This window comes from Heterodontus francisci, chromosome 2 (genome assembly GCF_036365525.1).
Source record: "Heterodontus francisci isolate sHetFra1 chromosome 2, sHetFra1.hap1, whole genome shotgun sequence".
Taxonomy (NCBI): domain Eukaryota; kingdom Metazoa; phylum Chordata; class Chondrichthyes; order Heterodontiformes; family Heterodontidae; genus Heterodontus; species Heterodontus francisci.
Genome location: NC_090372.1, coordinates 46,147,541 through 46,163,811, shown reverse-complemented (window position 1 = coordinate 46,163,811; position 16,271 = coordinate 46,147,541). Strand labels below are relative to the sequence as shown.

At 41.5% G+C, this 16,271-nt stretch overlaps 1 protein-coding gene across 7 annotated transcripts in view; it reads left to right on the top strand.

The window, feature by feature from the left end:
• Nucleotides 1-16,271, top strand: part of atxn1a (ataxin 1a) — a 389,870-nt gene that overhangs the window by 283,493 nt on the left and 90,106 nt on the right. The gene's annotated exons all lie outside the window — the stretch shown is intronic.

The window sequence follows — 16,271 nt, the reverse complement described above, 5'->3', positions numbered from 1 at the left end:
GACCCCCCATTTTACTTTAGTTATTTTTTTTCTTTTTCCTTTTTTTTAAATATTTAAAAAAAAAAATGTTTGTTTTATTTTATTTCATCTTAGTTTGTTCAGTTTGCTTAGCCACTTTTTTCATGTTTGTACTTGCGGCTGTTCAATTTTCAGTCCATTAACACCCTATTTATTTATTTATTTAGAGATACAGCACTGAAACAGGCCCTTCGGCCCATCGAGTCTGTGCAAACCAACAACCACCCATTTATACTAATCCTACATTATCCCCACCATTCTCTTACCACCTACCTACACTAGGGGCAATTTATAATGGCCAATTTACCTATCAACCTGCAAGTCTTTGGCTGTGGGAGGAAACCGGAAACCCACATGGTCACAGGGAGAACTTGCAAACTCTGCACAGGCAGTACCCAGAATTGAACCCGGGTCGCTGGAGCTGTGAGGCTGCGGTGCTAACCACTGCGCCACTGTGCCGCCCTATCTGTACTAATGCTTTGTCTTTCAACAGACCATTAACATATTGTTTGCCTTTGCTCCATGACCTTCTGGTCAGCTATTCTGTGACCATGTCCTATTTACACCTTCTCCTTTTGTTATCTCTTGCCCCACCCCCCGCTTCACTTGCTTATAACCTTTTACATTTCTAATATTTGCTAGTTCTGAAGAAGGGTCACTGACCTGAAACGTTAACTCTGCTTCTCTCTCCACAGATGCTGCCGGACCTGCTGAGTATTTCTTTTTAAAATTTCACCCATGATTATTGCCGTACTTTCCTTTCAAGCCCCTGATATTTCTTGATGTATACAGCATAGAAATGGGCCATTTGACCTGAGCTTGATTTTCTTCATGAGACACCTAGTCTAATCCTACTCTCTGACCTCTTCCCCACCCCCCACCCCTGATTATCCTTTTAATATTCCTATTTTCCAATTTCAATTTGAAAGCAAATTTGGATTCTGCTTCAACAGTGGTTTTGTCACAGAGAATGGCATATTCTAACAACTCCCTGAGCATAAGTATTTATTTAAAACTTCCCTTTTAATTCTTTATAGGGCCAGTTAATTTCCAAGATTTGCTTTCTGTTTTGGTAAATTAGATTTTTAATGGCAATTGTTGAAATTGCTCTATTTTTATTTGATCTAACTCAGAGTCGTGATCAAATTTGAGTTCCAAATCATTGCTGATTTTACATTGCTGTGTATTTTAGGCTGTGAGCTTTTTTTTGATATGAGATCTAAAAGGTTTGTGGTCATTGCATTTCCTGTCAATCACAGATCTGCGGAATGCTCTGCAGTCACTGTGTGTTACAGTCTAGCTTCTGTTGCCTTAGTTTTGCAGACCAAATAAAACCGAGCAATACTGGTTTTATCCCGCTATTTGTGAGGGAGAGCTGCAAACCGAACAGGCACAGGAGAAAGCAAGTTGTCGATCAGTGATTTTAAAACCGGAATGGGATTGACAGACTGTGAAGATGGAGGTTGTTTCAGATTCTCGAGACGTAAGTTGTCAGACCAGTAGTTTCTAATCGCAAAAAAACTTAGTTGGACTGTGCAGAATAGATTTTTCAATTTGTAAATGGCACTTTCTTGTTTCTCTGCATGTTTTGTTTTCTCCCTATTGAGTTCCAAACCACTTTAATACTCCTTTAGATAATTCTTGTGAGCAGAGCTCACATAAAATAGTGGAATCATGTGAAAATAATAAAGCGGAGAAAGAAACTGGCATACATACACACATTTAGTTTACAGCAACTGCCTGGATCTGTAGAGCACCAGCTAACTTGCAGTGCTATCATGTACCACTAAAGAAACGCGATCAACCAAGCCACTAATCCTAACTCTAGAGACTTCCAAAAAAACCTCTCCATTGCCATCGTGCCAACATTTTTTGGATCATCTGTAAATTTTGTTTTATTTTGGGAACATGATTTCAATGACTTATAGTGTGAATGATTGGATCTGTCACCCAGGTTAACTTCAGAGAAGCAGAACTTGGGTGTGTTGTGTTGCAAACTACACTCCCTGGTGGCCTCTATGTAAGTGAGAAAGATTGAAGTATTGTGAATTCAGGAGTAAATTTGGAAAATATTAACCTACTGCTGTAAAATTTTTCTAAGTTCCATAAAATCAGCAGAAAAATTTGTTGTTCAATGCCTGCCTTCAATAATCATGATAGCTATCTGCCATTAACTGAGGCATGCTCTAAGGTGTAAGAAAAAAAACCCAAGCTTTTAAATAATATTGCACCAACGTAAGCAGCTCATGCAATTGTTTTATATTTGGCAGCTAATTTTCTTGAAGGGACCTCATTGTGATCTTGCCTGATTTTTTTGTCTTTTCCCCTTGATAACACTCTCCACTTCCCCACAAGATGACAGAAAAATAAAATTGTTGAAGATTTTAAAACTGTAGAACAAATATGAACATAGAATCATAGAATGGTTACAGCGCAAGAGGCCATTTGGCCCATCGTGTCTCTGCCAACTCTCTGCAAGAGCAACTGAACTAGTCCCACTCCCATGCTCTTTCCCCATAGCCCTGCAAGCTTTTTCCCCTTCAGATGCTTATTCCATTCCCTTTTGAAAGCCACAATTGAATCTGCCTCCACCACACTCAGGCAGTGCATTCCAGATCCTAACCACTTGCTGTTTGCTGTTGCTTTTTTTGCCAATCACCTTAAATTGGTGTCCTCTGGTTCTCTACCCTTTTTCTCTAAGTACTTTGTCCAGACTAATCATGATTTTGAACACCTCTATCAAATCTCCTCTCAACCTTCTCTTAGGAGTACAACCCCAGCTTCTCTAATCTATCCACGTGACTGAAATCTCTCATCCTTGGAACCATTCTCGTAAGCCTTTTCTGCACCCTCTCTAAAGCTTTCCTAAAGTGCGGTTCCCCGAATTGGGCATAATACTCCATTTGAGGCCAAACCAGTATTTTATAAAGGTTCATTATAACTTACTTTCTTTTGTACTCTATGCCTCTGTTTATAAAGCCTGGGATTCCTGATGCTTTTTTGACCACTTTCTCAACCTTCCCTCCCACCTTCAACACTTCGTACACATACCCCCAGGTTCCTCTATTCCTGCACCCCTTTTAAAATTACACCCTTTATTTTCTCTTGCCTGTCCTCATTCTTCCTACCAAAATGTGTCACTTCACACTTCTCTGCATTAAGTTTCAGATGCCACATGTCTGCCCATTCCACCAGCCTGTCTATCACTGTCCTCCTCACAGTACTTCCAATTTTTGTGTCATCTGCAGATGCCCTTTCCACCCAAGTCAAGGTCATTAATATATATCAAGCAGTGTCCCTAATACCAACCCCTGAGTAACCCCTGTTAAACTCCAGAAAGCTTGTTATGGAAGGATGCTGGAGCCTATCTTTACTCAATTTCACATTTATTGTACAGAGTAAAAGGATTCCAGACATGTTGCTCCTCACTCAAACTCTTCACCAGTCTCAGGAAGTGTCTGCTTATAAGTGCTTGAGTAAGACCCCAATTAACACCCTCCACCTGCATATAATCAAACAATTGATACACAATTAACAGACTAACAACCCCACCTTCCACCAGTCCGAAAAACAACCGTTCACCACTACTGTTCCCTGTTACTCAGCCAACTTCGTATCCATGCTGCCACCGTCCCTTTTTATTTCATGGGCTTTAACTTTGCTGGCAAGCCTATTATGTGTCACTTTATCAAACACCTTTTGGAAGTCCATTTACACCACATCAGCTGCATTACTCTCATCAACCCCGTCTGTTACCTCATCAAAAAACTCAATCAAGTGCGTTAAACACGAGTTGCCTTGAACAAATCCATGCTGCTTTTCCTTAATTAATCTGTACTTGTCCAAATGACTGTTAATCTTGTCCCAGATTATTGTTTCTAAAAACTTTTCAATCACCAAGGTTAAACTGACTGTAGTTGCTGGGTTTATCTTTACTTCCTTTTTTGAACAACGGTGTAACATTTGCAATTCTCCAGTCCTCTGACAACACACCTGTATCAGTGGAAGATTGAACATCAAACAGAAAATTGAGGAAGAAAATATAATGAAGAAAAAGTTAATAAATGCTGCATTTGGAAACTCAAAATGATAAACAAATAAAGTAATGGAGGGAACTTAATATAATTGAAGAAATTAGATTTGGATCTGTTGTCCAGTTTGGCTAAGGTAAGCTGTCTTAGTTTTGTTTTTCTCTATTTCCTTACTAAATTAGTCAGTGGGGTATTTTATTAATGCTATGGAATGCTTCCTGGTTGCTGCTTGATGAAGTTCTAGAGCATAAGTTCATAATAGGAGCAGGAGTGGGCCCTTGGGGCCCCTTGAGCCTTCTCCCCCATTCAATAAGATCATGGCTGATTTGCAACCTCAACTCCACTTTTCCACCTGATTCTCATATCCCTTGAATCCCTTAGGATCCTCAAATCTGTTGCTCTCAGCTTTGAAGATACTTAACAATTGAGCATCCACAACCCTTTAGGGTAGAGAATTGCAAAGATTCACAGCCCTCTGAATGGAGAAATTTCTCCTCATCTAAGTCCTAAATGGCCAACCCCTCATCCTGAGATTATGCCCTTGGGTTTAGGTTCTCCAGCCAGGGAAAACAGCCTCTCAGATTTACCCTGCCAAACCCTCTCATGACCTCCCATACCCTCCCATAATGTTTCAATGCATTCATCTCTCATTGTTCTCAACACTAGAGCATATAGGCCCATTCTACTCCATCTTTCCTCACAGAACAACCCCCTCATCCCAGGAATCAATGTGGTGAACCTTCTTGCACCCCTTCTGCCCACCCCCAACCCCACCAAAGGGAGTATATCCTTTCTTAGGTACAGAGGCCAAAATTGTATACAGAACTGCAGGTATGGTCTCGCTAAAGCCGTGTACAATTGCAGCAATACTTGTATACTTTTTTACGCCAAACTCCTTGCAATAACATACCACTTGCCTTTCTAATTGTTTGCTGTACCTGCATGTTAACTTTGTTTCATGTACAAGAACACCCAGATCTCTCCTAGTACCAACATTTAATAGCTGTCACCATTTAAAGAATGTTCTGTTTTTCTGTTCTTCCTACAAAAGTGAATGACCTCACATTTTTCCACATTATACTCCATCTGCCACCTCTTGGCACTCATTTACCTGCCCTTATCCCTTTGCAGACTCTAAATCCTCCTTATAGCTTACTATCCTACCTAGCTTTGTAACATCAGCAAACTTGGATACCTGACATTCAGTCCCTTTATCTAAGTCATTAATATAGATTATAAATGGCTGAGGTCCAGCACTGCTCCTTGTGACACCCCATTACTAACAGTCTGCCAACCTGTAAATGGCCCATTTATTCCCTTTCATAAAATCATGTTGACTGTGCCTAATCTGTCTAATAATGAAGTGATCGTATTACAGCACTTGGGTAAGTTGGAAAACTGGACTTTGATTAAGGTCACAAAACCATATACCCTACCATTGATGGGATTAGTTTCCTTTGAGTGCTATTCTTGCTGCAGCAATTAATGTGTTTAAGTTTCTTTCTGAGCTTTTTTAATGGTGCACTGAAAATAGCATGCAGAGGAAATTAAACCCATAGGAGTTGTACTGTAAGCCCATTATTAGTGCCATCTTAAGGGGATGATTTTAAATTCTGTTGCTCAGCTTTAGCCAAGTGCAGGACAGAGTCCCAGAATCAATCTGTAAATTAATTCTGTTGAAATTGTTTTTTAGTGCATTTGTTTGCTCTTCTCATCAAGGTATCGACATCAGTGCAGGGCAAAATGGAACTTATTTATCCGGTGTCGTTATCCTCGTTCACAGTTTAAAGCTTCCTCTACTCTGACCCATAAGCGTGCAATATTCTCAGTGCCATAGGCACCAGTCTTGAGTTTCTTTCCCACATTCTACACCAGCCACAATAAAGACTGCTTTTATAGTATAATTGCCAAATCACAGCAGTTTGTGCTGAGATGTGGGTAGCTTTACATAAGAAATAGGAGCAGAAGTAGGCCATTCGGTCCCTCAAACCTGCCCCACCATTCAATAAGATCATGGCTGATCTGCCCCACATCTCAACTCCTCTTTCGTGCCAGCTCCTCATAGCCCTCAACTCCCCAATATTTCAAAAATCTATCTACCTCCTCTTTAAATACTTTGTGATCTAGCCTCCACAACTCTCTGGGGTAGAGAATTCCAGACATTCACTACCCTCTGAGAGAAGAAATTCCTTTATATCTCAGTTTTAAATGAGTGTCCCCTTATTCTGTAACTATGTCTCCAGGTTCGAGATTCCCCCACTAGTGGAAACATCTTCTCAACATCTACCCTGTCAGGCCCCCTCAGAATCTTGTACATTTCAATAAGATCACCCCTCATTCTTCTAAACTCTAATGAATAAAGGCCTAACTTGTTCAGCCGTTCTTGATAAGTCAACCCCTTCATCCCAGGAATCAGCCTAGTGAATCTCTTTTGAACTGCCTCCAATGCCAGTATATCCTTTCCTAAATACGGGGACCAAAACTGTACACAATACTCCAGCTGCGGTCTTATCAACATCCTGTACAGTTGTAACAAGACTTCCCTATTTTTAAACTTCAACCCCCTAGCAATAAAAGTCAAAATTCCACTTGCCTTCTTAATAACTTGCTGCACCTGCATGCTAAACTTTTGTGTTTCATGCACAAGAACACCCAGATCCCCTCTGTGTTGCACTTTTTTGAAATCTCTCTCCATTTAAATAATAGTTTGCCTTTTGATTCTTCCTACCAAGTGTATGACCTCACACTTTCCTACATTAAAGTCCATCTGCCAAGTTTTTGCCCACTCACTCAACCTATCTATATCCTTATGTCCTCATCACAACATGCCCTCCCACCTATTTTTGTATCGGCAGCAAATTTGGATATATTACACTCTGCCCCCTCCTCCAAGTCATTAATATAGATAGTAAATCATTTAGGCCCTGGGACTGATCCTTGTGACACTCCACTATTTACGTCTTTCCAAACTGACAAAGACCCATTAATCCCGACTCTCTGTCTTCTGTGAGTTAACCAATCCTCAATCCATTACAATACATTACTCCCAATACCGTGAGCTTCTATCTTGTGCAATAATCTTTTATGTGGCATCTTATCAAATTCCTTCTGGAAATCTAAATACACTACATCTACCGGTTCCCCCTTATCAACTCTGCTTGTTATATCCTCAAAGAACTCTAGCAAGTTTGTCAAACATGATTTTGCTTTCACAAGACCATGTTGACTCTGTTTGTGTTCAGCTTTTCTAAATGTCCTGCTATTTCTTCCTTAATAATGGAATCTAGCATTTTCCCAACAACTGATGTTAGGCTGACTGGCCTATAGTTTCCTGCTTTTTGTCTCCCTCCTTTCTTGAACAGGGGTGTCACATTAGAGGTTTTCCAATCCTCTGGGACCCTCCCGGAATCCAGCGAGTTCTGGAATATTTCGACCAATGCCTCCACTATCTCTGCAGCCACTTCCTTTAAAACCCTTGGATGTAGACCACCAGGTCCTGGCGGCTTGTCCGCCTTTAGTCCCATTAGTTTGTCAAATACTTTGTCCCTCGTGATAGAGATTGTTAGAAGATCTTTCCTCCCATTAGCTCCTTGCTTATCTGATATCTGTGGGATATTTATAGTGTTCTCTGCCATGAAGACGGATGCAAAATATTGGTTTAAATTATCTGACATTTCCATGTTCCCTGTTATCAGTTCTCCAGTTGCATCTTCCAGGGGTCCCACGCTCACTTTAGCTACTCTCTCTTTTTATATACCCATAGAAGCTCTTGCTATTTGTTTTTATATTTGTTGCCAATTTACTTTCATAATCAATTTTCTTTCTATTAGCCTTTTAGTCATCCGCTGCTGGATCCTAAAAAAATTACCAATCCTCTGGCCTGCCACTAATTTTCGCTGCTTTGTATGCCTTAGTTTTTGATTGGATACTCTCCTTGACCGCTTTTGTCAACCATGGGTGGTTCATCCTTCTCATCGAGTCCTCCTTTTTGACTGGGATAAATTTTTGCTGAGCATTATGAAATATCTGCTTAAATGTCTGCCACTGCTCATTCACTGATCTTTCCCTTTGTCTATTTTCCCAGCCCACATTAGACAACTCTTTCTTCATACCTCTGTAATTGTCCTTGTTTAAGTTGAGGACCAGAGTTGCTCGCCCTCGAACTGAATTTGAAATTCGACCATGTTGTGATCGCTACCCCCTAGAGGATGCTTAACTACAATATCTCTTATTAATCCTACCTCATTGCACATTACGAAATCTAAAATAGCCTGTTCCCTGGTAGGTTCTGCAACGTATTGCTCTAAGTAACAATCCCTGATGCACTTTACAAATTCGTCTTCCATGTTACCTCTGCCAATCTGATTTGTCTAGTCAATATGCAGATTAAAATCACCCATGACATTGTAGCGCCCTTCTTACACAGCTTTCTGGTGCTCACTAGGAACTCGCTGTCCCAAGTTCATTTCAAGTTGGACCCTTGTAACTGGCACAGAAAGGATGCTTTAAGAAAGAAAGACTTGCAAGTCCATAGAGGACCGTAGGAACAGAAATAGGTCATGCAACCCCTCAAGCCTGTTCTACCATTCAGCTAAATCACGGCTGATCTGTATCTTAACTCCATTTATCAGCCTTGGTTCCATATCCCTAAATCCCCTTGCCTAATAATCTATCAATATCAGTTTGAAATTTTCAGTTGAACCTAGCTTCAACAGCTTTTTGAAAGGAGAATTCCAGATTTCTACTACTGTTTGTATGAAGTAGTGCTTCCTGACATTGCTCCTAGCTCTGATTTTAAGGTTAGGCCCCTCTAGACTCTTCCAGCTGAGGAAATAGTTTCTCCCTATCTACTCTGTCAAATCTTTCAGTCATCTTAATCACCTCAAATAGATTTTTAAAAATTCTTTCATGAGATGTTGGAATTGCTGGCAAGGCCAGCATTTATTGCCCATCCCTAATTGCCCTTGAGAAGGTAGCTGTGAGCCGCCTTCTTGAACCGCTGCAGTCCGTGTGTGTAGGTACACCCACCGTGCTTTTAGGAAGGGAGTTCCAGGTTTTTGACCCAGTGACAGTGAAGGAACGGCAATATATTTCCAAGTCAGGATGGTGTGTGGCTTGGAGGGGAACTTGCAGGTGGTGGTGTTCCCATGCATCTGCTGCCCTTGTCTTCTAGGTGGGTTTGGAAGGTGCTGTCAAAGGACCCTTAATCTTCTATATTCAAGGGAATGCAAGCCTAGTCTCTGCACATTTGTGGCCATCAAGGCTCCCACTGGCTGCTGCAGTTCCATTTCTAGCCAATGGTGACCCCCATGATAGTGGAGGATTCAGTGATGGTAATGCCGTGAATGTCAAGGGGAAATGGTTAGATTCTCTCGTTGGAGATTGTCCTTGCCTGACACTTCTGTGGCACGAATGTTACTTGCCACTTATCAACCTAAGCCTGAATGTTGTCCAGGCCTTGCTGCATATGGACACAGACTGCTTCAGTACCTGAGGAGTTACGAATGGTACTGAACATCGTACAATCATCAGCAAACATCCCCACTTCTGACCTTGTGATGGAGGGAAGGTCATTGATGAAGCAGTTGAAGATGGTTGGGCCCAGGACACTATGCTGAAGATCTCCTGCAGCAGTCTCCTGGAGCTGAGATGATTGGCCTTCAACAACTACAACCATCTTCCTTTGTGCTAGATATGACTCCAACCAGTGGAGAGGTTTCCCCCTGATTCCCATTGACTTCAATTTGGCCAGGGCTCCTTGATGCCACACTCGGTCAAATGCTGCCTTGATGTCCAGGGCAGTCGCTCTCACGTCACCTCTTGAGTTCAGCTCTTTTGTCCATGTTTGGACCAAGGTTGTAATGAGGTTAGGAGCAATTTCCCCTGGCAGAACACAAACTGAGCATCAATGAGCAGGTTGTTGCTGTTTAAGTGCCACTTGACAGAATGTTTCATCAACAGAATGTTTCATCTAAACTAAACTAAACTAAGACAGTACTATCACATTGTTGATGACTGAGAATAGACTCATGGGGCAGTAATTGGCCAGATTGGGTTTGACCTGTTTTTTTGTGGGCAGGACATACCTGGGTAATTTTCCACATTGTTAGGTTGATGCCAGTGTTGTAGCTGTACTGGAACAGTTTGGCTAGGGGAGTGGCTAGTTCTGCAGTACGTCTTCGGTTCTACAGCCGGAATGTTGTCATAGCCTTGCAGAATCCAGTGCCTTCAGCCATTTCTTGATATCACGTGGAGTGAATCAAATTGGCACTGAAGACTGTGATGCTGGGGACCTCAGGAGGAGGCCGAGGTGGCACTTCTAACTGAAGATGGTCACAAATGCTTCAGCCTTTTCTTCTGCAATGATGTGTTGGGCTCCACTATCATTGAGGATGAGGATATTTGTGGAGCCACCTCCTTCAGTTAGTTGTTTAATTGTCCATCACCATTCATGACTGGATGTGGCAGGACTGCAGAGCTTTGATCTGATTCGTTGGTTGTGGGATCGTTTAGCTCGGTCTATTGCATGCAGCTTCTGCTGTTTGGCACGCAGGTAGTCCTGTGTTGTAGCTTCACCAGGTTGACATCTCATTCGTAGGTATGCCTGGTGCTGCTCCTGGCATGCTTTCCTGCACTCTTCATTGAACCAGGGGTTGATCCCTTGGTTTGATGGTAATGCTGGAATGAGGGATATGTTGGATCATGAGGTTACAGATTGTGGTTGAATACAGTTCTGCTGCTGCTATGGTCCATAGCGCAACATGGATGCCCAGTATTTACTAAAAATGCAAAATACTTTTGTTTACACCTACCACCTGGCTTTGTGGAAAGATGCAGAGCGTATTACATGTTTTCTTGCTTTTACCAACATTTTACAACCCTTTGTTCTTTCATGGAAATTTCACTCTCACTGGTTTCTTGTGGTTTATTGTGTTCATAATCTCAGTTTTCGTAGCAGCAACTCTCACTGCATCACTTGATTACACATCAAAATGAAATTGTTTTCATCATGTCTGACTTTTAATGCATGACTTTTCAATATGCAAACTGTAATCTGGACCCTTATATCAGGTCATTTTTTGGAAAGAACTCAGAAATGTCAATGTTTGACCTCACCAGGAGGGCTTACCCTGAGAATTAAAACTGAATTGATGACTCTTATGTTCCTGTCTGTACAGTGGTGTTGGTGCTGGTCAAAAGGTGAATACCTGTTCCTTGGAAAGTATTAGTGACGTTTCAAATTGAAGTGCTGACTATGCTTGATTAATATCTTCTGTTTTTCTGTGATGTCCAAGGTAGTAAATGGATAGTCTGGTGACTTAAACGTTAAGGTGCAGGCTAAGCTTTTAATCAAAACATGGTAGCTATTATACTATGTTACAAATGCTAAAAAGCTTGCTTTTCTGTCTCTCAGCAAAAGTCTGGATGATGTTTAGTTAAAATGTCCAGGCCTGAATCGGGCATCACAAACAGTTCTGCACTTCCTGTGCTTGCATAGTGCCCTGTTTACGACTAGAGTATTATGTTAATGACACTTATTGCTTGTTGGCAAGGTAATGTCTGTTGTACTACTGTGCTATAGCTTACTAATGAAAAGACTAAAGGACTTTTACTTGTTTGTAAAGCCTCTGTCTCTTAGCATTTCTTCGTCGACAAAGATTTTGGGAAGGTTGTAGCCATCACTTGCAGGCCCGCTGGTGGCTAGTCAGGCTTATCCGTGAGCAGCAGATTCTCCAACAGCAGGTACAAGTGAAGGTGTAGTCGATGCTGGGGGCAGTTGGATCTATCCTTCTCCTTTTCTCTTTCATACTGGTTCTTCACTCCAGTCTCAAAGGTGTCTGTAGCCCTCCTGATGTAACATCTCCAGGCATCACGATCTAGGGTCTGTGCTTCCCACTGGCGATGGTCAATATGGCACACTTCAGGGAGTCCTTGAAACGTTTGCATGGGGCTCCTCTGTTCCTTTTACCCATGGTCAGCTCTCCATACAACATGATCTTTGGCAGGCGACTGTCGTCCATCCGGGCAACATGACCCACATGAAGCATTTGTTAAAGGACAGTAAATAGTTGACTACCATTTAGACCGAAGAACTTTGTTCTAGAACCTTACAGCACAAAAGGAGGCCATTCGACCCATTGTGCCTGTGCTGGCTCTTTGAAAGAGATATCCAATTAGTCCTGCAGTTTTATTCCTTTTCCAGTATATGTACAATTCCCTTTTGAAAGTTACTGTTGTATCTGCTTCCACCACCGATCAGGAAGTGCATTCCAGATCATAATCTGCTGCGTTATATTGAACTAGGTTTTATAGTGAGAGTTAAAACATCCAGAGCCAATTATTTTTAATTGCTGGCTCTTGACCTCTCAAAACTCCTTTAATGTGCTGATGTAATTTTTTTAACCAGAATATTCTCCATGCATCCAAAAAATTAACATAGCATCAGGAGCACTCCATAGCTATTTACCACACAGTTTCTAGCTCAAACCATTAGGCATAGTAGTGGTGAAATTTACCTGCAAGATAAGTCCCAGTGTGAATATCTATCAGGTTTGAGGTTCGGGCCCTCTGCTAGAGGTCTATTCCTATAGCCGCAGGACCATCCAGCACTGAATATTCAAATAAAGCTATTAGTTCTTCTACCTTATGTTTGTTGCTGCTTATATAATTATCAATGTTTATCACTGTACCTGTTGTAGAAGCTAATCCCTTGACATGCTCTTCAATATTTTGTTGGTAGAATATGATTCCAATTCCCAAACAATGGGGTTGAATTTGAAAGTGGTGTATGTATATGTGTGTGAGAGGTGTGCACTCAGTTGATTGTAGGTGTAGTAATTATTGATGAGGTACAAGGAATGTAATAGCATAGACAGGTTTAAGATGTTTCATACTGTTGTCCAGAACAGCTCTTTTAGATTAATAAAGAATAAAAAGGGAATTTATGAAGATTTCATCAGACAGCTTTATCAGATTGTGTTGTGCTATGTATCTGTGTTGAACTTGTAACAGTTGTGAATATCCTATTGTCCGATTCACACTTGTGTTTGTGACTGCCAACACAGACATTCATGCTCTTGTATTAAAAGCTGCTTCGATTTTAATTTGGATTTCTGGGAGTGCACTTGCACAACAGTCACAGTGATAAACTCAATTCTTAATGGGTTTATGATTCTGCCAGGACAAAGGATCCCAAATTTAGCATTGTATATGCTGAAAGCCAGCTCATGGACACCAGTCTCCAGCAATCTGAATTAAAGGAAGCCTTTGAACTTGCAGCACTTGACAACTGTGCTTGGACACTATTTTTGTATCATGTTTATAATGTTACAACTCTGCATCTAGAATCCTGCTGTAAAACTAAACAAGGCAACATTCATGCTCCTGGAGGCACAAGACACTATCTCATGAGGTAACTTTGTTCCCTACCCTAGAGGCAAATGGGCATCTCCAGTAAATGCAGTTGGCTGCAGTAGGGCTGCAGTTTTATCCTGGGTCAACTATTTTTTTTAAAATTGCTAGCCTTTATGGATCTATCCCAGACATCAGGGAAGATCTACAGCCAGATAGATCACATTCTGAGTGCAACTCTTAAGCAATGGGCATGTGCAAATCTTACCCATGTTGGATATGCACCTCAAGTGCCATAATCTGCAGGGCTACGGACCAAATGCTGGAAGGTGGGATTAGAATGGGTGGATCGTTTTTCGGCCGGCACAGACACGATGGGCCAAGTGGCCTCTTTCTGTGCCTTAAACTTTCTACGATTTCGATGAAAGAAAAAAAGACTGGCATTTATTTGGCACCTTTCACAAACACTGGACATCTCAAAGCGCTTTACGGCCCATGAGAAGTACTTTTTGAGTGTAGTCACTTTTGTGATGCAGGAAACACGTCAGCCAGTACGGGCACAACAAACTCCCGCAAACAGAAATGTGATAATGACTAGATAATCTGATTTTGTTATGTTGATTGAGGGATAAATATTGGCCAGGACACCAGGACTAACTCACCTGCTCTTTGCAGCATTGTCTTAAATCTACCCCACAGTGAATCACAAGCATTGACAAAACTTGCACAAATTGTGGGACTCCCAAGCTTTTTATTCATGGATTCTGAATACACCTGTTAATGTTCACCTCCGACAAATACTGGATGTAATGTAACTTGTTGCTGCTCACAGGCAGGTGCAAAATCCAAGCAGATTTGAATAGGGGCAAGGCAGTGCTTTGTTATAGATATAACACTACAATAAGATTACAATCACCTCGTCCCTCATGGTTGTTTGTGTACATATATTCCTTATAAAAACAGTAACTTAAACAAAATACCGTTGCACTTGCTAGTTAATTTCCTGTGACGTGGTTTATGGAAAAATTCTTTGGTAATTGTTTGATTTTTAGCATCTGCAATTTTTTTTCCATAATTGTCCCTTTCCTTTTGTTTTTCTTGCTATCTTCCAAACTTTCTGTTCTGCTCGGGTGGGCACCAACATGTTGCACCAGGGACATTTGACAAAATTATTAACTCAGCTACAGGCATGGGGGCAATTAATCTGTATATAAAGTGTACAGCTGACCTAATGCCATCAAAACACAGTCCAATTAAATACATTTCTCCTGTAAATAAAGTAGCTAAGCATACAAACATCAATGGAGAGTAGTACAACTGTAGTAGCTAGCAAGTAAAACAGTATGCAATGTCAATGCGAATTACTTTTGTTGACAGAATAGAGCTAGCTACACCATGTGTTAACGTTGTGTTAGCATGTAGCCAGCTAGCTAAACTATTACGTGATTAAAATCCAGGATCGTGTGACCTAATGGTGTCTTTCCCAAGCTGGGTTGAATGATATTTTTTCTGAATTTGATGCCAGGTTTTCTCACTGATAAGAAAAAAAGTGGGAAAAACGTGAACATAGAATTTGATTTCACAACTGTCTCCCAAGTTCTTCCCTGGTATTAAGGATACTTAATGCACGTTAGATTTTACAAATGTGTTCTAGTCCAAAAATTGAATGAGATATGACTCTGTAGATTGATTTCCTTTGCAGAGTCTAACATCAGAACCTACGCAATATTGCTGCAGTCTTTATGAAATAGCTCATTTACTCAACTTCCCGTCCTCCTCCTTTCTATTATGTTAAACCAGCATTTTTGGGGAGTTTCTAATGAGGAGGCACTATACTTCAATACTCAAAGCAACCTACAATCCACCTATATTACCAGGATAAGGCGAGAGAGTTCTGAAACAATCACCAAAACAATGCTAGGAAAACATCCCACGAGGAAAAGAGGGGGAGCAATGGCTGTGTCTGCTCTGACATCCCCACAGGCGTGTCAGTCAAGCCCCCGCTCCTCACAGCTCAGCTCAACCTAGCAGCTTCCTGCACCTTAAGCCAGCCCTGCCCAGGTGTGGCACAGTCCAAGGGGAGTCTAAACGAGGGAGTGGGGGAGAACGGGCCTCCTGCCCTTTGCTGTGTCTCAAATGGTTCCTCCTCCCCTCCCCCAGGCCCCTTTATAACTGAATTAAGTTGCTTTTAAAGTAATGGGGTTTGATACTGTTTATTAATCCTTAGTTCCTCCAAAAAAGCTAGGAAGCTGGTGGCCGTTAATCCAGGCCTGTCACCAGGAGAAGACCCGTAGCTGTCTCTGCTTGGTGCAAACACAGGACTGGTAGCTTCTTACTGGGGGTGTTTATGCAGCCTGTCCGCCCACCCGCCAACTCTATTTCTGTCTTGCACTCGGTGGTTTCTTAGCTGCTGTGGATATGACATGACTGCCTCCATCCAACTCCAGCAGCTATGCTGCGCATGCTCCAGCCGCGGCCCGCGAGCTACCAGTACGATCGACGTGTTGGCCACCCCTGTTCTAGGACCCGATTCCCCGATTAACTCTATCCTTTCTAATTACTTACACTGCTGGTAATTTTAAATTTCTTGCTCCAAACTTTTAAGCTTCTGTTTTAAAATAACCTAACTGCCATGTTATTTTAAAACACGTTTAAAGGCTTGGAGCAAGACATTTAAAGTTACCACGGACACTGGTGTCTCTTTCCAGACAAGTTGCTAATGCGCTTTCTGTTTGTCTGCATATCTTTTGCACACTTTGTGAGCTCTGCATCACTCCAACTCTTTTTACCACTTTTATCCTTGGTACATCTCTCCATTTTATTTGTCTCTTTTTTTTTCCTGTGTGTTTCTCCTTGCCTTTCCTCTCATCT